This window comes from Tursiops truncatus, chromosome X (assembly GCF_011762595.2).
Source record: "Tursiops truncatus isolate mTurTru1 chromosome X, mTurTru1.mat.Y, whole genome shotgun sequence".
NCBI lineage: Eukaryota > Metazoa > Chordata > Mammalia > Artiodactyla > Delphinidae > Tursiops > Tursiops truncatus.
Window position 1 is genome coordinate 48,901,013 of NC_047055.1, and position 24,860 is coordinate 48,925,872.

The following is a 24,860-nucleotide window of genomic DNA, read 5'->3' on the forward strand; positions in this document are numbered from 1 at the left end:
AACAACAGAAATTTATTCTTGCACAGATCTCTAGGCTAGAAGTCTGAAACCGAGGCTGGGCTGTGCTCTGAAACCTCCAGGGGAGGATCGTTTCTTGCCTCTTCCTACTCTGGTGGCCCCAGGTGTTCCTTGGCTTGTGGCAACATACCTCTCATCTCTGCCTGTATCTTCACATTGCATACTCCTTGTGTCTTTGTGTCTTCACATGGCTGTATTCTTTTAAGGACATCAGTTATATTGGATTAGAAGCCCACCTTATTCCACTAGGGCATTATCTTAACCAATTATGTCTATGATGATCCTATGTCCAAAAGAAGTCACATTCTGACATACTAGGGGTTAGGGTATCAACATAGTTTTTCTAGGGGATACAGTTCAACCATAACAGAAGGTAACTGTTAGGCAATGGCTCAAAGGTTTTTGAAAATGTAAAGATGGGTCTAATTATTGGCAAGGGCACCAGTGCTAAGATGACTGCCTGAAGTTCAATCAAGTATACTAACTTGGGGTCCCATCCTTGATCAGAAACATACTGGTTAAAAAATGAAAACCAGAAATTCTCCACTAAACTCCATTATGCAAAATTGTGGCTATGCCATCTGTAAAGTGTATTGCTATTCACTCAGTTGATCCCAAGGGGCTTTTCAGGTAGCCAAGAAATCTGGGAGAGGGGTGAAATCCTCAAGCATCATGGCGAGGGACTGAGGACAGGGGAGGCCACTGCCCCCTGCATTTGGAATATTCCAGAGGGCCCAGGTTTGGTTCAGTTCTGTAGAAAGGAGACCTTGATAGCGATGCCAAGCTTGCAGGGTGCTGCTCCCATGATCCAAGACATAATGGAGAGCTGAACACAGAGGGTCCTCTATTTTCAGGAAGGCCAAGTATGTGGCCACTAATTAATGCTGTAATTATGTAGAGTGTGGGGCTGAAGAGAGCAATCTCTTGCATCAGAAGCCCAGGGGCCACTCATGAGGCACGAGAGGAGGTTGCTAAAGCCTCTATAGTAGGTCTCTACAGTGCCCTCTGAGGGCATTAATGGGGATGCCTATTATGCTGTAATTTGAACAGATTCTAAAGCCTTTTGTCGGAGGAGGCACCATTCAAAGGGGGATGATTTGCAAGTAACACGATAAATGGGCTTAAGTAAAATTTGTAAATGAGGAATAATATGTTGCCTCCAGATCTCAAAAAGGCCTAAAAGTTATTGGGCTTATATTAATATGTGGATGCTAAGAGATTCAATAAGCTGTTTCTTGATGGTGGCAGCCCTTGGTTTACTGAATAATTTTCAGGAGTTTAATGAATGGAGTCAGTTATTTCAATAATATTGTATATGGGGACCTTAATAGATGTGACCTTAATAGAATTAGGTTACAGTAATCTACTGTGAGGCACTATTCAATCTTTCCAGATTTCTGAATAGGACAAATTGGGATGTTAGATGGAGAAGCAGTGAGGATAATCATTCCTTCATTAATTAGGTCTTTTATAGGTTTCCATCCTTAAAGGTCCTCTTGTAATTTACTTTGGGCCATATTAACTATTTTAACTGCAGGGTGGAGTGTCAGTGTCCCATTATGTCAAGCAAATTTGTATGTGCCAGAGATTTAATTTTAATTTATTACTCATTGGGTCAGAGCAGTCATGCCTACTGTGGGATTTTTTTAGGGTAATGACATTGGGGCTTTTGGTGAGACAATAATTCTTACAGTTAAGATGAGGCATAACTAGTTGTCCTCTATTTTATATGTAGATATTCCCCTAAGGTTATAGGGAATGACATGTTTAAATTTAGTGGAATCCCCAGATGAAATGGTATTTGAGCCCTGGTATTAAGGTCATGAAGGTTTGCCAATTAGTGCATTTCAACAGATGTTAAAGTTAATTCAGAACCTATGTTGTAGAGGTACAAAACCCATTCAGTGCCCTTTTATATTTTTTATGAATAATTAATTTTAGTAAACTTTAGATTGCCAATTGGGTGAAAATGTAAATCTTTGTTTCACATTTTTTTTGTTTGTTTCCTTTCCCTGTATCCAGGTTTCTTTTCTTTTCTCTCTTTTCCTTCTGAGATACAGTAAGACCTATATATTTGGTCTTTGTTCCTGGTTCCTGGCATGCAACTAAAATCCTTGGAATCTCCAGAGTGATAAAAGGGTCTTTTGTATGCTAATGAGATGACTGGTGGTTGGGGGCCCTAGATCGGATGGGGGTTGATTGCCAGAAAGACCAAGGTATGATTAGAGGCTTGGACCTTTGAGCCCCACTCCATGACTTTGAGAGAGTGGAGAGGGGCTGAAGATTTTTAATCACCAATGGCCAATTATTTAATCAATCATGCCTACATAATAAAACCTCTATAAAACCCTAGATGAAAGGGTTTGGAGAGCTTCCAGGTTGGTGAACAAATCAAAGTGGTGGGAATGTGACAAGCCTGGAGAAGGAATGGAAGCTCTACACCCCTTCTCTCATACCTTGCCCTATGTATCCCTTCCATTTTGCTGTTTTTGAGTCGTATCCCTTATAATAAACTAGTAATAGTAAATAAAATGTTTTCCTGAATCTTGTGAGCCATTCTAGCAAATTATCAAATCTGAGGAAGGGGTTGTGGGAATCCCCAATTTACATCTTGTTGGTCAGAAGTACAGATGGCAACCTGGAACCTATGTCTGGCATCCGAAGCAGGGGAAGTCTTGTGGGACTGAGCCCTTAACCTGTGGGGTCTATGCTAACTCTGGGTAGTTAGTGTCAGAATTGAATTGAACTGTAGAACACCCAGTTGGTGTCAAAATTGGTTGGTGTGGGAAAAAATTCCTCACATATTTGGTGCCATAAATGTTGTGAAGTAGAAAAAGTTCCCCTCCCTCTCTTCTTCCTTCCTTCTTTTCCTCCGAGGTGTGAGAACCCAGTGGCCTGCCTCGTAGGTGGCCACCTCTTCCTCCAGGGAATAACCAGCCAATCTCTCCAGAGTTGGGGTCCATATCCAATAAGTTAATTTTGTCTATGGTCTGTATGAGGCCGGCAAGTCCCATCTCCCTCTCTTCTCCTTCTGGGATACCCATTATCCTTATGTTGCCTTTTCTAATAGAGTCAGATAGTTCCCATAGAGTTTCTTTATTTTTAAAAAATCTGAGTTCTCTCTCCTTTTATACCTAAATCATTTCTAGATTTCTATCTGTAAGCTTGCTAATTCTCTCTTCCATATGGTCTGCTCTATTTCCATTGCTTTCCAATGCATTCTTCATCTCATTTATTGAGTTATTCAGCTCCAGAATTTCTGTTTGGTTCTTTTTTAGTTTCAATCTCTTTGGTAACGTTTCCTTCTGTTCATTAATTTTATTCCCAAGCTCATTGAACTGCTTTTCTGAGTCTTCCTGTAGCTCATTGAGTTTCTTCATGACAGCTGGTTTGCATTCTGTATCAGATCACAGTCTTCCATGACTTTAACTTTGGTTTCTGCAGAATTGTCATTTTCTTTTTGTGATACTGCATTATCATGGTGTTTTATGGTGCTTGATGAGTTGTTTCTCTGCCAGTACATTTTTTTTTAACATCTTTATTGGAGTATAATTGCTTTACAGTGGTGTGTTAGTTTCTGCTTTCTAACAAAGTGAATCAGTTATACATATACATATATCCCCGTATCTCTTCCCTCTGCGTCTCTCTCCCTCCCACCCTCCCTATCCCACCCCTCTAGGTGGTCACAAAGCACTGAGTTGATCTCCCTGTGCTATGCAGCTGCTTCCCACTAGCTATCTATTTTACATGTGGTAGTGTATATATGTCCATGCCACTCATTTGAAGTAGTGAACACCTTTCTTATTTAGGCAAAACCTTGTTTATTTACTTTGATTCTAACAGTTCAACAAGTTGGTAATTAGAGGCCCTGTGTTTTGTTTTGTTTTTCAATAGGTGGCACTATAGCAAAAGTTTTTGGTTTCTCTTACCCGAGCTGCCTCTGGCTATATTTGAGAATCGGCACTTTCACCCTCTACTGCCTCTGCAAGAGGCGTCACCAGTGCCCTCTTCATCACTGCCTGTGCCTCCAGTGTCACCGGTGCCTTGCTACTGTCAGTATTGCTGCTGTTGCTGGTGTCGCTGCCCTGGGTACTAGGATGGCTGGCGCCACCACTGGGTCTGGGGTTGCTTGGGTCACAGGCACCATTGCTGTGGTGGAGGGGAAGGGGGTAGGGGTCTGGGACTTCAAAGGAAAGGAAAACAGTTGGAAGATGGAAAGAGCAAATGTTTGGTAGACAAATCTTTGTGATGCCATGCAGATAACTTTTTCTGATGTATTGGGTTGGCCAAAAAGTTCATTCGGTTTTAAGTAAAAATAAAACACATTTTTCATTTTCATGAAGAACTTTATTGAACAAAGTATTTACTAACCGAATGAACTTTTTTGGCCAACTGAATAAAAAGTTAATCTCTGGTAATAGCTCTTTTCCTAGTATGGCTCCCCATCCAAATTATTTTAGGCAGTTATGAGAGAGGTTTAAACAAACAAACAAAAAAAAACTATTCCTGAGTCTGTTAGGCCTTGATTGCTTTCAGCTCAAAATAATACACATGCCAAAGTGGCATATTTTGGGGTCACGTATTCTGCAACCCCTCACTATTCAGTTATCTCAACACCATTTATTAAACAATCTCTAAACAGCCCTTGTTTTGTAATGCTTACTTTATCATGTAATATTATGATTTATAATAAGAAATATATATATTTGGTCTTCATCCCTATTTCTGGCACAGAGCTAGTAAAACCCTTGGAATTTCCTAAATGATGAGAGCCAAAAAAGATGTCCTTCGTTATGTTAATGAGATGACTTTTGGAAAGCACCCAAAGATGGAGGCTCGTTGCCAGGAGAACCAACCAAGTGATTAGAAGGTTGGAACTTTCAGTCCCATGTCACCCCCCTGACCTCCTGGGAGGAAGGAGGACCTGGAAATTGAATTCAGTTGTCAGTGATCAAGGGTTAAATCAATTATGCCTATGTAATGAAGCCTCCATAGAAACTCAAAGAAGGAGGTTCGAGAGCTTCTGGGTTTATGAACACGTGGGGATTTGGGGAGAGTAGTGTGCTCAGATACAGCATGCAAGCTCCATGCCCTTTCCCCAAACCTTGCCCTGTGCATCTCTTCCATCTGACTGTTCCTTAGTTATATCCTTTTATAATAAACCAGTAATCTAGTAAGTAAAATATCTCTGAGTTTTGTGAGCCATTCTAGCAAATTAATCTAACCCAGGGAGGGAGTTGTTACAACCTAGACTTGCATCTGGCATCTGAAGTGGTGGGGGGGGCAGTCTTGTAGGACTGAGCCCTTAACCTGTTATAGTGTCAGAATTGAGTTGAATTGTAGGACACCCAATTGGTGCAAGATAATTGCTTGGAATTGGGTGCAGAACCTTTAATCATATATTGCTTTTGTATATGACTGTATCTATTTATGGGCATTTTATTCTGTTCCATCGAACTGTATCTCTGTTTCTGCCCCAGGATGAATTCTATTTCTTGATATTTTAAAAAATGTAAAAGAAATGTTTTAAAATACAAAAGGGCTGTAACTCCAGTCCTCACTTCAACCACAGTGCCTTTTATTCTCAATGTCTTTGTATATTCTTATCATGTATTTTTCCATATAAATTTGAAAATCATTTCACAGACTCATCCTGTCTTTGGATCTGACCCTGGTATGATTTTTATGGTAATTATATTAAACATATAAAATAATTTGGAGTATATAACATATTTTTACTTCATCTTCTCACTCAAGACACTCCATTTATGAATTTATAAGGTTTTAGAGTACATTTGAAGTTATATTTTGTAAAGATCTAATACATATCTCTTTAAGTTTATTCCTAAGAACTGTTGTCATTATTAATAAAGTCTCATGGTTCTTTATGCTTTTTAGCTGGGTAGTGCTGGTAGACAAGAATGCTCTTAACTTTTCAACATTTATCTTATACATGACCACATTTTTCAAAAAAGATTTTCTTTTTAAAGAGCAGTTTTAGGTTTACAACAAAATTGAGAGGGAGGTACAGAGATTTCCTGTCTGTCCCCTGCCCTCACATATGTATAGCTCCCCCCATTATCAACATCACTAAGCATAAGTTACATTTTTTCATTAAATATTAATACATCATAATCACCTAAAGTGCATAAAGAGTTCACTCTTGATGTTGTACTTTTATGGGTTTGGACAAATGTATAATGGCATATAACCATCATTATAATATCATACAGAATATTTCCATTGCCCTAAAAGTCCTCTGTGCTCTGCCTATTCATCTCTACCTTCTAGTCACCCATGGCAACTACTGATCTTTTTATTGTCCCCATAGTTTTGTTTTCCAGAACGTCATATAGTTGGATTCATACAGTATGTAGTCTTTTTAAATTGGCTTCTTTCACTTAGTAATATGCATTTAAGTTTCCTCCATGTCTTTTTTTTAATAAATGTATTTATTTATTTAAACTTTGGCTGCATTGGGTCTTGGTTGCTGTGCATGGGATTTCTCTAGTTGTGGCGAGTGGGGTTACTCTTCGTTGTGGTGCATGGGCTTCTCATTGCAGTGGCTTCTCTTGTTGCAGAGCATGGGCTCTAGGCATGTGGGCTTCAGTAGTTGTGGCATGCAGGCTCAGTAGTTGTGACTCGCAGGCTCTAGAGCGCAGGCTCAGTAGTTGTGCATGGGCTTAGTTGCTCTGTGGCATGTGAGATCTTTCCGGACCAGGGCTCGAACCTGTGTGCCTGCATTGGCAGGCAGATTTTTAACCACTGCACAACCAGGGAAGTCCCCCTCCATGTCTTTTCATGGCTTGATAGTGACTTTTATTTTAGTACCAAATAATAATCCATTGTCTGGATGTACTACAGTTAATTTATGCATTCATCTACTGAAGGATATCTTGGTTGCTTCCACGTTTTGGCAAATATGAACAAAGCTGCTATAACCATCCAAGGGGCACAATTGCTGGATCTTGTGGTAAGCATATATTGAGTTTTGGAAGAAACCACCAAACTGCCTTCCAAAGTGGCTATACCATTATGCATTTTCACTAGCAATGAATGACAGTTCCTATTGCTCCACGGTTAGCATTTAGTGTTGTCAAAGTTTTAGATTTTTGCCATTCTAATAGGTGTGTAGTGGTATCTCGTTGTTTTAATTTACATATCCCTGAAGACATATGATGTGGCATCTTTTGATATGTTTAGTTGCTATCTCTATCTTCTTTGATGAGGTGTCTGTTAAGGTCTTTGGTCCATTTTTTAATCAGGTTGGTTTTTTTCTTATTGGTAACTTTTAGGAGTCCTTTGTATATTTTGAATAACAACACTTTATCAGATGTGTCTTTTACAAATATTTTCTCCCAGTCTGTGGCTTCTCTTGTCTTGTCATTCTCTTGACATTGTCTTTTGCAGGGCAGAAGTTTTTAATTTTAATGAAGTCCACCTTATCAATTATTTCCTTCATGGATTGCATCTTTGGTGTTGTATCATCATACCCTAGGTCATCTAGATTTTCTCCTAAGTTATCTTCTAGCGCTCTATAGTTTTGCATTTTACATTAAGGTATATGATCCATTTTGAGTTCATTTTTGTGAAGGGTGCATGGGCAGTTGTTTCAGTACCATTTATTGAAGAGACTGTCTTTGTTCCATTTTATTGCTTTTGCTCCTTTGTCAAAGATCAATTGACTATATTTATGGGGATCTAGTTCTGGGCTCTTTTCTGATCCATTGATCTATTTGTCTATTTTTTTCACCAATACCACACTGTATTGATTACTGAAGCTTTACAGTAAGTCTTGAAGTTGTATAGCATCAGTCCTCCAACTTCGTTCTTCTCATTCAACACTATTGTGAGTCTTTTGCCATTCCATGTAAACTTTAGAATCAGTTTGTAAATATCCATAAAGTAACTTGCTAGGATTTTGATTGGGATTGCATTCAATCTATAGATCAATTTGGGAAGAACTGACATCTTGAAAATATTGATTCTTCCTATCCATGAACATGGAATATCTCTAAATTTACATAGTTCTTCTTGGATTCCATTCATCAGAGTTTTGTAGTTTTCCTTATATAGATCTTGTATATATTTTATTAGACTTATACCTAAGTTTTTTTACTTTTTTGGATGCTAATGTAAATGGTATTGTGTTTTAATTTCAAACTCCACTTGTTCATTGTTGATATATAGGAAAGCAATTGACTTTTGTATATTAGTCTTGCATCTTGCAAACTTGCTATAATTGCTTATTAGTTTCAGGAGTTTTTTTGTCAAGTTTTCAGATTTTCTATGTAGATGATCATGTCATCAGCAAACATAGACAGTTTTATATCTTCTTTCCCAATTTGTATAACTTTTATTTCCTTTTCTTGCCATGTTGCATTAGTAAGGACATCTAGTACAATGTTGAAAAGGAGACGAGAGAGGGGACATCCTTGCCTTGTTCCTGATCTTAGTGGAAAAGTAGTTTCTCATCGTTATATGATGTTAGCTGTAGGGTTTTTGTAGATAGTCTTTATCAAGCTGAGAAAGTTCCCCTCTATTTTTAATTTGCTAAGAGGTTTTATCATGAATGGCAGTTGGATTTTGTCAAATGCTTTTCCTGCATCTATTGATATACTCATGCAAGTTCTCCATTTTAGTCTGTTGATGTAATAGATTATATTATTTGATTTTCAAATGTTGAACTAGCCTTCCATATCGGGGAAAGAATCCCACTTAGTCATTGTGCATAATTCTTCTTATACTTTTTTGGATTTGATCTGCTAATATTTCATTGAGGATATTTCCAACTGTGTTCATGATATTTTAGTTTGTAGTACTCTTTTCTTGTAATGTCTTTGTCTGGTTTTTATATTAAGGTAATACTGACCTCATAAAATGAGTTAGAAAAATTTCCCTCTGCTTTTATCCTCTGAAAGAGATTATAGCTAATTGGCATAATTTCTTACTTAATTGTTTGGTACAATTCATTAGTAAACCCATCTGGGTCTGATACTTTCTGTCTGAGAAGGTTATTGTTTATTGGTTCAGTTTTATTAATGGATATAGGCTTAGTCTGATCATCTCTTTTTGTGTGAGTTTTGGCAGATTGTGTCTTGAATAGAATTACTAGATTTCATCTAGGTTATCAAAGTTGTGGGCATAGAGTTGTTTGAACTATTCTTTTATTATCCTTTTGATGTCCATGGAATCTGTAGGTAATCCTCTGTTTCATTTCTGATATTGGAATTTGTGTCTTATCTCTTTTCTTAGCCTGGCTAAAGGCTTATTGATTTATTGATCTTTTCAAAGAACCAATTTTTGGTTCTGTCAATTTTTTTCCATCGTTTTTCTGTTTTCAATTTCATTGATTTCTGCTCTGATTCTTCTTATTTCTTTTCTTCTGCTTGCTTTGGATTTAATTTGCTTGTCTTCTAGTGGAAACAGATTATTGATTTGAGACCTTTCTTCTTTTCTAATGTATGTATTCATTGCTATACAATTCCCTCTAAATAGTGCTTTCACTGCATCCTACAAATTTTGATGTTGTATTTTAATTTTCATTTAGTTCAGAATATTTTAAAATTTCCATTGAGATTTCTTCTCTGAACTATATGTTATTCCAAAGTGTGTTGTTTAATCTTGACATATTTGGGGCTTTTCCAGTTATATTTTTGCTAATGATTTCTAGTTTAATTCCATTGTGGCGTGAGTGCAGACATTGTATGATTTATCTTCTTTAAAATTTGTTCAGCTGTGTTTTATGACCCAGAATGTGGTCTATCTTAGTGCTTATCCTATGTGAGCTTCAGAAAAATTTATATTCTGCTGTTGCTGGATGAAGTAGTCTATAAATGTCAGTTATATCCAGTTGGTTGATGGTGCTGTTGAGTTCAACTATGTACTTACTGATTTTCTGTCCACTGGATCTGTCCATTTCTGAGAGAGGGATGTTGAGTTTCCAATTATGACAGTGGAGTCATCTCTTTCTCCCTGCTGTTCTATCAGTTTTTGCCTCAAATAGTTTGATGCTCTGTTGTTAGGCACATACATATTAAGAATTTTTATGTCTTATTGGATAACTTGACCCCTTTCTCACTATGTAATGACCTTTATCCCTGATAACTTTCCTTAGTTTGAAGTCTACTCTGTCTGAAATTAATATAGCTACTCCTACTTTCTTTTGATTAATGTTAGCATGGTATATTTTTCTCCACTCATTTCCCTTTAATCTATTGAATATATGTGTCTTTATATTTAAAGTGGGCTTATTGTAGATGACATGTTTTGCATTGTGTTTTTCTGATCCACTCTTACAGTACTGTCATTTAATTTGTGCATTTAGACCACTGACATTCAAAGTGATCATTGATATATTTGGATTAATAGCTACCATATTCATTACTGCTTTCTATTTGTTTCCCTTATTCTTTGTTCCTAATTTTTTCTTCCACTTATTTTCTGTCTTTGTTGTATTAATTGAGGATTTCATAAGATTCAGTCTTCTCTCCTTTCTTAGTATATCATTTATACTTTTTTTTTTTACTTGTTTTAAATATTTGGTCTGATAATTCCAACGTCACTGCCATGTCTGGTTTTGATGCTTGCTCTGTCTCTTCATGATTATTTTTTTTGCTTTTTGGTATGCCTTGTAACTTTTTCTTGATAGTTGGAAATGAAGTATAGGCTAAAAGGAGCTGCTGCTGGTGGTAGAGGAAGGTTCTATAGCCCTATGATTAGGACTTAGCCTTTTAGTGAGCTAATGCCTCTGGACTGTGAACTTCACAACAGTTTCTGTTTTTTCTCCCCCCTTAAGAGGGAGAGGATTGCTAGAGTGGCCTGGAATTGGGTATTTTCCTTCTCCCATGTGGGAGGCTAGAGCTGGCTAGAGTTGGGTGTTTCCTTTCTCCCAGGTCAGTTAGATTCTGATAATACCCAGCAGGTTAGGCTCTGGTTAACTAGTTTCTTTTGCGGGCAGGCCTTACTAAGAAGAACAGAAAGCTCTAAACTATTTCAAAACGGTTCCTTTTCCATTCCCACTGCTGAAAGCCTGAGGGGATTTTTCTCTGATATTTACTGTGGGAATCCAATTGAGCTCCTGGAGTTATATCTCACAATATTGTGGAGTCCCCCATGACTGGGTCCCTCTGGAGTTGTTAAGTCTCAGAGTTGTCCATACTAATCCTCCAGCAATTTGTCAATTACATTTCCTGTTTTCCTTCCTGGGCACTGGTTCTCAAGGCTGTTTCCACAGTTTAGTCTCTGTTCTGGTAGACTGAGAGTCCTTTTATTTGCCTGTCTCTCTAGTCTTGAGGGCAGTGGTTTGCCCTGTTTCCTCCTCTCTCCTATGGATCCAAGAATTGTTGATCTTTCGGCCTGTTCAGCTTTTTACTTGTTGGTACATAGCTGTGACTTCTAAGGTCCTTACTTATAGAACCAGAAACATGACCACTTTTAAAAATTATTGCATTATTTCTGATACTGTTGAAAAACTAATTTATTTGATTTTCTAGGTATATTATTGTGTTATCAGTGAATGACATACTCTTTTCTTTCCTACCAACATTTATTCTCCTTATTTCATTTCATTTCTTACTATTTTAAGCAAGACTTAAAATAGTACATAGATACTTTTGTTTGTTTCTAAAGTTAAAGAGAGTGCCTAGAATTTTGTTATTGGTGAGATTTTGTTTTGTTCTGTGAAAGAGGTGTTCTTGGGCTTCCCTGGTGGTGCAGTGGTTGAGAGTCTGCCTGGCGATGCAGAGGACACGGGTTCATACCCTGGTCTGGGAAGGTCCCACATGCCGCGGAGCGGCTAAGCCCGTGAGCCATGGCCGCGGAGCCTGCGCTTCCGGAGCCTGTGCTCCGCAACGGGAGAGACCACAACAGTGAGAGGCCTGCGTACCGCAAAAAAAAAAAACAAACGAGGTGTTCTTTAACATTATGTTTGCCAATAAATTCCCTGTTAGTTTTTTGACACTTACACTAAATTTACAGAATACCAAATATTTTTTTTCTTTATGAAACGAGCAAGTATATTTTGGACCACAATTTTCTTCATAAAAGAACCAGTCCAAGGTGTGTGTGTGTGTGTGTGTGTGTATGTGTGTGTGTGTGTGTGTGTGTGTAATTTGTATATCCACTATTCGTAGTTTCTCTGCTGCTACATAAAGATGATGTAAAGTTTTTGGATGGAGTTACATAAAACTTGTGTGGATTCAGCTTATTGCTAATTTTTGTTGCAGATTCTCTGTATTTGAACCGATGTCAATTGCACTTTCCATTTCCATGAGTTTCCCGGAAAATTAGATTATGGAAGAGTGCTCATGCATTTTCCCCTTCCAACACATTCAGAAGTACTTGAAAGTGTTAGCTTAGTTACCTCAAAGTGATTGGTATAGGGACTCAGCTACTAGGACATAACTTCTGGAGGAAAAATTCGCTTGTGCATGTCCTTCAGTTTCACTCACAACATTTTTAGCTTCTACTTATTGATCAATTACTAAGGATGTGGTAGTGTGTAAAATAGATACCACTGGTTTACTGATGAAGAAACTGAGACTTTACTTAACCCAAGGCCATAGAATCAATAAAAGATAAAGCTTGGATTCCTACTGATGCTTATTTGATTCTGAACCTTCTGCCCATGACTAGATGTCATACAGTATTTCCTTTTCAGTGGCCAAAGGATGTAGCGAATCTCCTTGAAGTCATTTTCTCCACTGGCCTCCTTCACATTTCCTTTATCTTGAAACTTAGATTTGGATATCACCTCAAGTCTTTCCCAATACTGCTAGCTACTCTACCATATCTAGTATGCCCTCAATTGTCTTCCTCTTTTTTTAAGCCACAATGAAATATTTAGCTCACATGTTATGTCTTAAGAGAAAGAAAGAGAAATTATTGGTGTGTGTGTTTATGTGTGTGGACACAAACTTGTGCTACCTCTTTTTCTTCTTTCATCTGCTGCCATCTTTCCTCTCTCTGTTGTTTTGTTTCAGTGATATTGGTTGTTTTTAACCCTTCTCTTTCTCTTTGCCCAGCAAGTCACTTCAGGTCCCCCCTGTAGTCACTTCCCCGTCAATCTTACACAACTCCCATGCCCTTATCCATTAAATTCCTGTTGAAGAACAGTTTACTAATTTTGTCTACTGGCAGTCGTAAGTCATAGTGCATGTTAGATGACCTTTTAGTTTGTTATTGATGGTAAATTTATGCCAATACATGTTTAGATGAGTATCAGTACAGTGAAAAGCTGAGTTTCAAGAATTGAAAGATTTTAGTTTAGTCAAAAAAAATCATTCACTATTTAACTACTTCATTATTATAACGGTTGAGGTAAACCCTTGATAGCAGAAAAATGAATGCAAAGAAATGACTTTTTTCCTCTTTAAAGCTTGATGGTCCATATTATATTATGTGAGATGCAGGTTAATTGAATATAAATATGTTGTGTATAACTATATAACCTCACATATAGATCACCACATGTATTTTGATAACCAACCATTTGATTACTCAGAGTTCATATAATGAATATGTGATTCAGATTCTCATCAGAGATGTCTAGAAATGAAAGTTAATGCTAAATGTCAGCAGTGTTGGTAAATCAACACATACTAGTTGTCAAGCCTAATATATTACTGTATAACATGACTTCTATATTAGAACTTTTTGTGATTTAATTTCAAGTAAAACGTCCTCATCTTGTAGAATTAGAAATAAACTAAGCTTTAAATCAATCAGCAAAGGAACTTAAAATCACACTATTCTGCAGAAGTTTATCTATTCCCCTTGCAAATATTTGTCATGAAATACTGGGATTTTTTAAATATAAACTTTGTATTTTGCTGATCAGAATTTAACAGCTTAGGTCCAGAAGTATATTTCTTACTCTCTTAGATTTTATGCTACCACATGTCTAATCAGTATATACAATATTGAACACCACTGACAGTCTCTAGCATACTCTCCCCCTAGTTTCAGCAGTATACAAAGTGACATACTTAGCTATACATCACCTTAGTTATTTTCCTGTCTTGATTAGATGGGATAGTAGAGCCATCACTTGGGTAGTTGGCCATTTTAAGAGTGTGTCCCACTGATAAACACCAAAGACTTATAATTACATGTGCTACTAACGCTTTATAGTGCTGTTAGGGGTTTAATTTAATGGTGCTTGAAGAATCATATGAGTCTTGTGTTGATGTCTTAAGTGCTTGAAAAGGAATTATCATCAGTTTACAGTATCATATTAACCAGATAAAGAAATCCCTCAGACTAGCAGAAAACAGGTAGAAATGGACAGAGTTTACAAACATTTTGTAGAGTAAAGCAAGGAGGAAGTCTTAAAATGTGTCTATTGAATAATTTCATAAAACTTGTGAGTAAGGCAAACAGAATAACCTATACTACTGCACTGCAATATTACTGTATATTTGAAATCACTTACTTTCCTTTCTCAAATTGTATCTCTTTTACTACTGAGGCTTGAAGTAGTAAATCCATAAATGGATTTTAACTGGAGATGGAGCATTTTTAGTAAAACATTTTCTAATAGAATCTAAATTCCTTAGTCTGACATTCAAAACCGTCATAAACTAGCCTTTACCAACCATTCAAGATTTTTTCATTTATACTTATATATGAACCTGCCATTTTAACAGAACTGGTTTATTCACTCCACTCCAGGTATGCCTGTGGAATTTCATATTTGTACATTTGTTCTTAATAATAACAACTACCATTTATTAAGCATTTATCTATGATGTGCAAAGTGCTTTTCATGTATTATCACCTGATGCCCTAAGCCTTCATTTAGATATTATCTCCTCTGTAAAAGCAGACACACTCATTCTGTATGCTTCTATAACACTTTGCTCATGCATCAATCATTTATTTTTCACACTCTATTGTAAATAGACTATTGTGGACTAGACTACGATCCCCTTGAGAGGAAGGACCATGTTGTATTTGACTTTGAGTTGCCCCTACCTAGTACCTAACAAAGTAGGTAGGACAGAGAAGGTGTTCAATCAACATATGTATGAAGGTTATCATTAGTGAGCCACTGTGGATGATTGCTAAGGGAACATGAACAATACTCAAAGAGTTTATGTTATGGTAGAGAAAACATGAAAAATGCAAAATAACTATACTACTAGGCCAGAAGCAGTAAATGCCTTCAGAGATGACAAACTATTTGACAAGATAAGAAAAGGAAGAGATGACTTCTGATACGGTGGGGTTAGGAGATAGCTTAATGTTCATAGAGTTTGAAGTCATTTTGGTCATCATTCAACAAGTATTTCCTGAGAGACTGATGTGTGTCAGACACTGCTAGACCCACTAAGGGATAAACATAAGACATAGCCTTGCTCTCCCAGAGTACAAGTCTAGTGTGGGAGAAACATGTATAAATAGGCAATTAAAAAACAACCTGGAAACACAGAAAGAGGCACAAAATACTTTAACACCTCAGAGGATTTCTGAAAAATAACCGCAGTAGTAGCAGGCATTATGGTGTTAAGGAAGAGTTTCTGAAGGAAGTAATGGTTGAGCCAAATGGAACAGAGCTGGATTTGACCATGGTATTAGTATTTAATGGCTGTATAACTTCAAAACCACCTGAGGGATGTATGTGAATAATAATTATAATTGCAGGGTGCTAGTGAAAGTTAAAGTAGGTAAAGCACATAAAGTAGGATGCACCTAGTATATCCTGCTCAACAATGGTTATTTCCCTGTCTCCTCTCCCTTTTGTGAACTAAAATATTGCCTGCCATATCAGTAAACAAAGGATGTTGCAGCCGTCAAGCTACCACATTATAGCCGCCCAGATGGTGAACCTTTAGGGAACTCAGGAAGGAAACAAAGAATGCCTGCCGTGTAGCAGTCATCAGACTGTAACTACCCTCGATGGTGTACCCTGAAAAGACTCAGGATGAGAAAGCACAGGATGCTGGCCCCAGATAGCTGAGGTGCATAACAAAGGAATGATTTCAGTGAGCCCAGGCTCTTGCATCTTCCTATAGGTAGAAAAGTGCTAAATTCCTTAACTTGAGATATCTGGATCATTTATTAACAGTAATCTTTTTATGTTCTGACCACCTGGTCTTTTGTTGCAAAAACTCCAATATATCCTGGCCTGCCCCCCCCCGCCCCCCGCCCACCGCTGCCACCTTGCCTCTTCAGAACAGTTTCTCAGCGTTATCTGACATGCTGTGCCCCAGGCTTGAAGTCCTCAGAATGTCCTCCAACTAAAACATAACTCTCAACTTTTACGTTGTGCAATTCTTTTTTCATTGGACATTTTCCTCATCTCCACGTTTTGCTTTCATGTGTGAACATTTACATTTAGGTGCAGCAAGAATGATACATCAGTCCTCCAAGCTGAAACATACACATGATAAATTTCCTGTTTGGTAAATCATGCACTTAGGAAAAGTTTGTCAGTGAAAGCTGTAGCTATTCCTAGATTGAAGTTATTTAGAAAAGAAATGTATCAGCTGCTGTAGAATCTACAAGTAGCATCTGAGTGACCACATTGTTTATTCTATTAGACTAGATTATCTCCTCTTTTTTTGCTCAGTTCTTCAAAGACTCTTGGCTCCCTTGAATCATCTTACACATTTATGACCTCTGTGTGAAGTTCAAGGATTAATTGACCCCAGAGGTGTACCATCTTTATGTACATTGAAATTTTCTATTGGGTTTCATTTCTAACAGAGCATGACTATGGTGTTAAGTGGAGCTGCTGTTAAAAGGAAGTAATCTGTTTTACTGAGAAGATACTGAAAAGGAAAAGAAATAATTCCCTGGTCAAGCACTTCAACCAGTCAATTAGTGTTGAGGCAGAGATGTTAACCTCTTGTTCTCTAACTACAAAACGGTAGACTGATAATATTCACTAGTGCTGTTATTTGAAGAAGGCTGCAAAAAAGCATTCTCACCCTGGACATAAGCAATAAAGTCTGAAGCCTCTTTTTCTTTTTTATTTTAAGAATTTATTTTATTATTATTATTTTTTTACATCTTTATTGGAGTATAATTGCTCTACAATGGTGTGTTAGTTTCTGCTTTATAACAAAGTGAAGCAGTTATACATATACATATGTTCCCATATCTCTTAATGCCCAGTGTTCAGTGTAAGCTGTGTGAAAGCTTGGTCACTGGGTCACAACAGCCCAGTTCCTGACAACTTAATCTGCAAGTCATTACCACCTGCAAATCAGTCACAAAGGATCATTCAAATTGAAATAATACAATGCAATGGAAATCTTAGCCTTTATATTTCAGTTATTTATCATAAACGGCTTTGTTTTAAATTTTTGTTTGAAACTAAGCAGTATATTAATTAGTTTTCAACAACTCGTGAATCACAGTTCAACACAAATTACCTTAAATTGAGGCAATCAGGAAAAACAGCAGACCAATTTCAGCTTGGCTGCATACATTATAGGGAATGATGATATAAAAACCCTTGGCTTCATCTAGATGCTTCTGATTTTTCCCAAGACAAATGGCTTGTGCCCTGTGATATTCAAAAATGAAAACAGAGATGAAAGTTAAATGGTAGACTTTGGTGGTCTGAGGTGAGGCTTTGGCAAAGGAGCCGAGTAATGAGTCTGTGTTTAGTTTAGAATAAACAGACATATTCTCTGAACTAGTTTAGGAGAAGTGAAGATTTTTATCATGATGACAAAGATAGTATATACCTTATTTTTCCTTTGCTGTGATTTCTGATTGAAAGTCAGGTCATCTTATATGAGAACAAACTAATTATCCAAGAGCATAATTCAAGTGTTAATGCCAGTTCCTTAAATGGTACTCATAATGAAATGATTCAAATGAATATTCAATTAGATCCACATAAAAGTAAATGTAAACACACAGAAAATAAACGTGTGTGTGTTACTCTTCTTGGAACACATTCCTCTTTGTATGTCTAATTCCTTTTACTCCATACCCCAAAATCCACGGTGACTCCTTTGGAAACAGAGGAGAGGGGTGTTGTACTCCTGTTTTCCAAAATTTGCTACAGCAAAGTTGGTTTTACTTTTCTACTTGTGTTCTCTGTTCACTTGGGAAAATATTCCTTAGTTGATCTTACGGCATTTTTTTCCTAATCATGGGAATACAGCACAGTTCTCATTAAGTCAACAGCTAGAGGTGACTAGAGAGATTCCCTTTTAGCCTGAGAATACAGTGCCATGAGATATGTGGTTCTTCAACAAGTATTTATTGATTGCCTTCAAGATCAGCCAAGCTCCCTCCTTCTCTCCCTAAATTTTTAAAATTCCTGCTACAGCAATAAGTTATCTCAACTAGCAATAAGTTATTAATCCTTGAAGTATAGAATGCTCTCTGTATCATATTTTCCTCTCTGACTTTGGCACTAGTCATTGTGTTCTGATAGTGTTGTCTTTTGTGTACTGGGTCATATTAAATTCCTTAGCTTTTGTTGCAACTTTAAAACTACTACAATCCTTTCTTGACTGCAGTCTACAATGTCAGATCACAAATTGTTATAGGATGGAATTATTGAGAAGTGGCTTTCTTCATCCTTTTCAAGTTAGACTATGGATTAGACCCTTGCTACTCAAAGTATAGTCGGTATAATCTGATTTGCTAGCAATGCAGAATCTGGAGCCCTAGTCCAGACACACTGAATCAGAATCTGCATTTTAGAGCTCATGCATATGTATATTAAAATTTGAAAAGTACAGATGGATCAGTGTCTGGCATACGGTAGATGCTAAAATGAATACTTAATGGAATGAATGAATATAATAAAAATTACAAATGGGTGTTAAAAATCATACTATATTATTAGATTTAATTTAATTTAAACAACAAATGATTTTTTAAACTTCCAAACAAACTTTGAACATTGAAATGTGGAAATAAATTGTCAGAAAGAGGTTAGATTATTTCTGGAACAATAGCTTTACTTTTGCATAAGAAAATTGAATGAATCATAAATGTAGTCATGGATTTTAGATATGAGATCATGTGCCCAGCTCCAATTTATAAATTATATTACTAAATGACAGTCTTATTAACTTTTAAAAAAATTACACAACTTTGGAATTAATAATTATAAGGAAGATTTCTCTTTAAATGAAGTTATGGTCATTATGATATACCACCTTTCCCACTCCAATATGCGACCAAGTAGTGTCTCTGCTTTTTCTGTTGTGCCCTGTATCTACTTCCAGATTCTGGCTCTGTCCTTACTCTATAGGGATCAAAATGTATAGCATGACACTGTGACACAGAAGGGGAAGAGGACAAGCTTTTCACAAAAAACAATTGATTTAGAAAATTAAGTAGGTGATAAAATGGAATAATAAATGGCAAAAATTGATTGAGCTATCAGTAAAGTGATTTATTATTTGTTTAAAAAATACACAGATAAATCTGGTCAACCTGAAACCTTTAATGAGTTAAGTGTGAGCATCTGCTCTAATGTAAATAAATAAGCAAACAAAAACAGTATGTCAAAATTATGTAAAATATTATTTGTATTAGCAAGGGATATTGAAGATAAACAAGGTTTAAAGAATTCAAACTGTCTTGTTCCTTGTCCAACATCCTTTTAAAAAGCTCTTATTCAAAATGGAATAAATTGGATAAGCAAAGAACAAAATAAAATATATTGTTATGAAATGTTGATGTTCTTTTTTTAAAAGCATTTTATTAGAATATAATATATAGTATATAAAGAAGAGTATAAATATCATAGAGATACAGTTCAATAAATTTTCACAAGCTGAAAAACTCCCTGAACCATCACCTGATGAGGAAACATATTTTTATCAGCACTTCAGATGCCCCTCCTGCATTTTTTTTTTTGACTATGCTGTGCAGCATGTGGGATCTTAGTTCCCCGACCAGGGATCAGACCCCCACCCCCTTTAGTGGAAGGGTGGAATCTTAACCACTGGACTACCAGGGAAGTCCCCCTAATGTTGATCTTAAAAAACATTCACAGCTTTTTTTTTTTTTTCTTTTGGCTGCGTGGCATGCAGTATCTTAGTTCCCTGACCAGGGATCAAACCCATGCCCCCTGCATTGGGAGCTCAGAGTCATAACTATGGGACCTCCAGGGAAGTCCCTTACAGTTTCCTCTTTTAAAGTAACTGGAACAAACTGGTTAAAACTGGTAAGGTCTTCTGGATTAAGGACATTTTTACTAAAACTCTATGGCCTTGCCTTGGATTCTAAAACATACATGGGGACATTTATGCTTTAGAAGTTAATGGACTTCCTGAAATATGTTGTATTTAAGGCCATCATATCTGTTTCATAAGGCAATCAGTATTACAACAATCATTTCTACTGATCTAAAATAAGTAGAAAATATCTGAGTTCTTGCTAATTTTTAAGGAAGGTATTATTTGTGTGTAGTCTGTAAAACAGTATTAGCTGTTTCAGCACCTTGTATTTTGTATCTACAAAAAAAATGGTCAAATGCAGTTTAATCAATCAAGAATTCTTGACAATATTTTCCTGATAATATTGGTGTCTTTAGTAGGTTTCATGATGCTAATTGCGAACTGTATTTTTTTTAAACTAAGAATTCTCCACCAGTGGATTAGTGTAAAAGCCATATTAATTGTCCAGGAAAAAAAATCAGACGCATAATTAAGCATTTTAAGTCTACCTTTATATGCTCTGAGTTTTAAATGGCTAAGCAATGAGGATTTTTTGACTTCTTAGAGACTGTTCACACAAAACGCACATATGAGCTGTTTTGGAAATGTCTTTGTACAGTTTCACATCATTACTCCTTTTGGTTTAACCTCTACAAATAAATGTGGCCTTCTGTTTAACCTTTACAAATAAATGTGGCCTTCTTGTCTTTATTTGGTCAACACTTCCACTGACGGTTATGCATGTTTACTAAACGTTTTAAAGCCTCAATTGCCTGGAATATTCAGGGCTAGACATTATGTTTACTTTGAGTTCTTGTGAAAGCTAGGGGTTAAATAAAAAGAAAATATTTTATTGTATAACTTGTTATTGAAAATACTTGTAAAATGTATTCATCTGATGTCTGGTCCTAGAGAGCTCTGTATACTGAAGACAGTTTCATATGTCTTTCTTTGCCAGTTGAATGACTTGTAGGGACATCTGAACATAAATGATTCATGTGCAACACTATACATCTCAAGGGATTAGAGGATTGGGCTAAATTTGTACTGACCCTGGATCTCCAGAGCTTTGACCAAATTGTGTATATTTTATTTGACATGCAATAAAAGAGGACTCTGTGTGTGTGTGTGTGTGTGTGTGTGTGTGTGTGTGTGTGTGTCTGTTTGAGAGAGAGAGAAAGATAGAGACAAAGAGAGATTGAGCTCTAAACATTCTTCTTTTCCAAGTCTGGAATAGGATCTTTCACTTATCTGTGCATATTTTAAGGAAAATATATCCAAAACTAAGTATTTTGTGAAAAAATTATAGCCAAATATGCTAGAATAATAAAGGTCATTTATTCCTTTTGGGGAATCTAAAGGTTAACTTTTAAAAAATGCAATAACCAAGAAAATAATCTTGCTTGAAACCTCATCAAAAAGAATAAAATACCAGGAGCAAATGTAACCAAAGAGGTGAAAGGCCTATACTCTGAAAACTCTAAAACATTGATGAAGGAAGTTGAAGATACAAAGAAATGGAAAGATGTCCCGTGTTCATGGATTGGGAGAATTAATATTGCAAAATGTCCATATTACCCAAGCAATCTACAGATTTAATGCAATTCCTATCAAAATACTTATGACATTTTTCACAAAACTAGAACAAATAATCCTAAAATTTATATGGAACCACAAAAGATTCCAAATAGCCAAAGCAATCACAAGCAAAAAGAACAAAGCTGGAGGTATGCTCCCTGACTTCAGACTATACTACAAACCTATCGTAATCAAAACAGTATTGTCCTGGCCCAAAAACAGACCCATAGGTCAATGGAACAGAATAGAGAGCCCAGAAATAAATCAATGCACTTATGGTCCATTAATCTACAACAAAAGAGGCAAGAATATACAATGGGGAAAAAACAGCCTCTTCAATAAATGGTGTTGGGAAAACAGGACAGCTACATTTAAAACAATGAGATTAGAACATTCTCAAACACCATATACAGAAATAAAATCAAAATGGATAAAAGACCTAAATGTAAGACCAGAAACCATAAAACTCCTAGAGGAAAACATAGGCAGAAACCTCTTTGACATAAATTGTAGCCTTATTTTTTTGAATCTGTTTCCTAAGGCAAAGGAAACAAAACCAAAAGTAAACAAATGGGACCTAATTAAACTTAAAAGCTTTTCACAGCAAAGGAAACCATCGAGAAAATGAAAATGCAACCTACTGAATGGGAGAAAATATTTGCTAATGATATGACTGATAAGGGGTTAATATCCAAAATATATAAACAACTCATACAAGTCAATATAAAAAAAAACTGATTAAAAAATGGGCAGGAGGTCTGAATAAACATTTTTCCAAAGAAGTCATACAGATGGCCAAGGGGCACGTGAAAAATGTTCAACATCGGTAATCATCAGAGAAACACAAATCAAAACCTTAATGAGATATTGCCTCACACCTGTCAGAATGGCTATCATAGAAAGGCCACAAATAACAAATGTTTGAAAGGATGTGGAGAAAAGTGGACCCTAGTACACTGTTGGCAGGAATGTAAATTGGTATAGCCACTATGAAAAACAGTATGGAGGTTCCTCAAAAAACTAAAAATAGAACTACCATATGATCCAGCAATTCCACTCCTGTGTATATATCAGAAGAAAATGAAAACACTGATTTGAAAAGATACATGCATCCCAATGTGCATAGCAGCATTATTTACAATAGCCAAGATATGGAAGCAACCTAAATGTCCATCAACAAACGAATGGGTAAAGAAGATGTACACACACACACATGCACATACACACTCTCACTCATAATGGAATACTACTCAGCCATAAAAAAGAATGAAATTTTGCCATTTGCAACAACATGGATAGACCTGGAGGGTATTATGCTTAATGAAATACATCATACAGAGGAAGACACATATTGTATGGTATCGCTTATATGTGGAATCTAAACAATAAAACAAACTAGTGAATATAGCAAAATAAAAGAAGACTCACAGATATAGAGAACAAGCTAGTGGTTATCAGTGGGGAGAGGGAAGAGAGGAAGGTCAAGACAGGGGTAAGGGATTAAGAGGTACAAACTACGATGTATAAAATAAGCTACAAGGATATACTGTACAGCACAGGGAATGTGGCCAATATTTTATACCTTTAAATGGAGAAAAATCTATAAAAATATTGAATCACTATGTTGTACACCTGAAACTAATATAATATTGTAGATCAACTATACTTCAATTTAAAAAAAATGGAAGGGCTTCCCTGGTGGCGCAGTGGTTGAGAGTCTGCCTGCCGATGCAGGGGACACGTGTTCGTGCCCCGGTTTGGGAAGATCCCACATGCTGCGGAGCGGCTGGGCCCGTGAGCCATGGCCGCCAGGCTTGCGCGTCCAGAGCCTGTGCTCTGCAACTGGAGAGGCCACAGCAGTGAGAGGCCCACGTACCGCAAAAAAAAAAAAAAAAAAAGAAAAAAAAGAAAAAAAAAAAAATGGAAGAACCAGTGTTGAATTCTAGTCCTCAAGTATCAGTCCATAAAAAATTTTACCAAAGCTAGATGATAATAAAAGCAGCACTTCTTGCTATGAGGTACACATTTTAAGCTTTCTTTTCATATGTATTTTCATTTTACTGTTAAAATTTTACATTTAAAAAGGCTTTTTTTTCTTTACGACCATATAAGTAGACTAACTCTGCCCATTATTATCTGCCTATATGACTATTCAGTTTTATGCTCTAATATCCTTATGGATTGAATATTGTCTAGCAATACCTTGCCCAAATTCATAACCATTCCAATATTTTAAAATTATACTCTTTTTATTGTTTTTGGATTTCCCCATTTGCGGTTGGTCTAGTCCTATTTTGGTTTCATTGCTTTCTTAAAATTGTTTGCTTATTTTCATTTAAGTTCATTAGGTAAACTTCTTTCTTCCCCCGACTTTGTATTTTTTTGGGGGAAAAAGATGTTTTAGGTTATTTTATATTCAAGAATTTTCAGCATATACATAATGTCTATATCTGAATATGGTGAAAGCTGTATTATATCATAATGTTGGTGCTTAATATTTAAGAACACCAATCTATAGTTTGATATAGGCAATTTATGAAAGGGAGATTAGTCAGTTTAGTTTTTTTCTTTTCCTATTTAAATATTCATTGGCCTGCTTTTTCTTTAGAATTTCTAGTGTATTTGCAAAAATCCCTTTTTTATTTCCTTTATAGGCCTCTTGACTTGAATGAACTCCTTTTTCTTCTTTTCCACCTATATCTCTTTCTAGGCAGGCCTTGACTAACTGGATATTTATGTTCTGGTTTCTCCTCACATCTCTGCTTTCAATAAGGATCCTCTTTACATTGCTACAATGTGGCTAAGCTCAATCTCTTTGTTTTCTTATTCCATTCCATTCACAGAACTAGTGGCAATGTCTCATGAAACCAGAATGACTCTTATTTTCTTTTATATTTTTAAGTTGGTGACTAATTACCACATTTTATATGATTCTTTATTTTTAGCTAGTTCAATTATTCCCAACTCTTTCTTTTAGGTTTCCTCTTTTCTCAACATACTTTTGTTTCATATGTCCTTGTTTTTCTGTGCTTTACAAACTAGCTGTAGTTATAAACCCTGTAGTCATGGTTCACTGAGTCTGAGCTTCCTTCTCTATGCAGTCTCAATTGCTTTTCTTTTAAA

The 24,860-nt window shown here is 36.3% G+C and overlaps 1 long non-coding RNA gene across 1 annotated transcript in view; it reads left to right on the forward strand.

Moving 5' to 3' along the window:
- LOC141277662 (uncharacterized) overlaps positions 1-24,860 on the forward strand; it is a 440,393-nt gene that overhangs the window by 301,052 nt on the left and 114,481 nt on the right. The gene's annotated exons all lie outside the window — the stretch shown is intronic.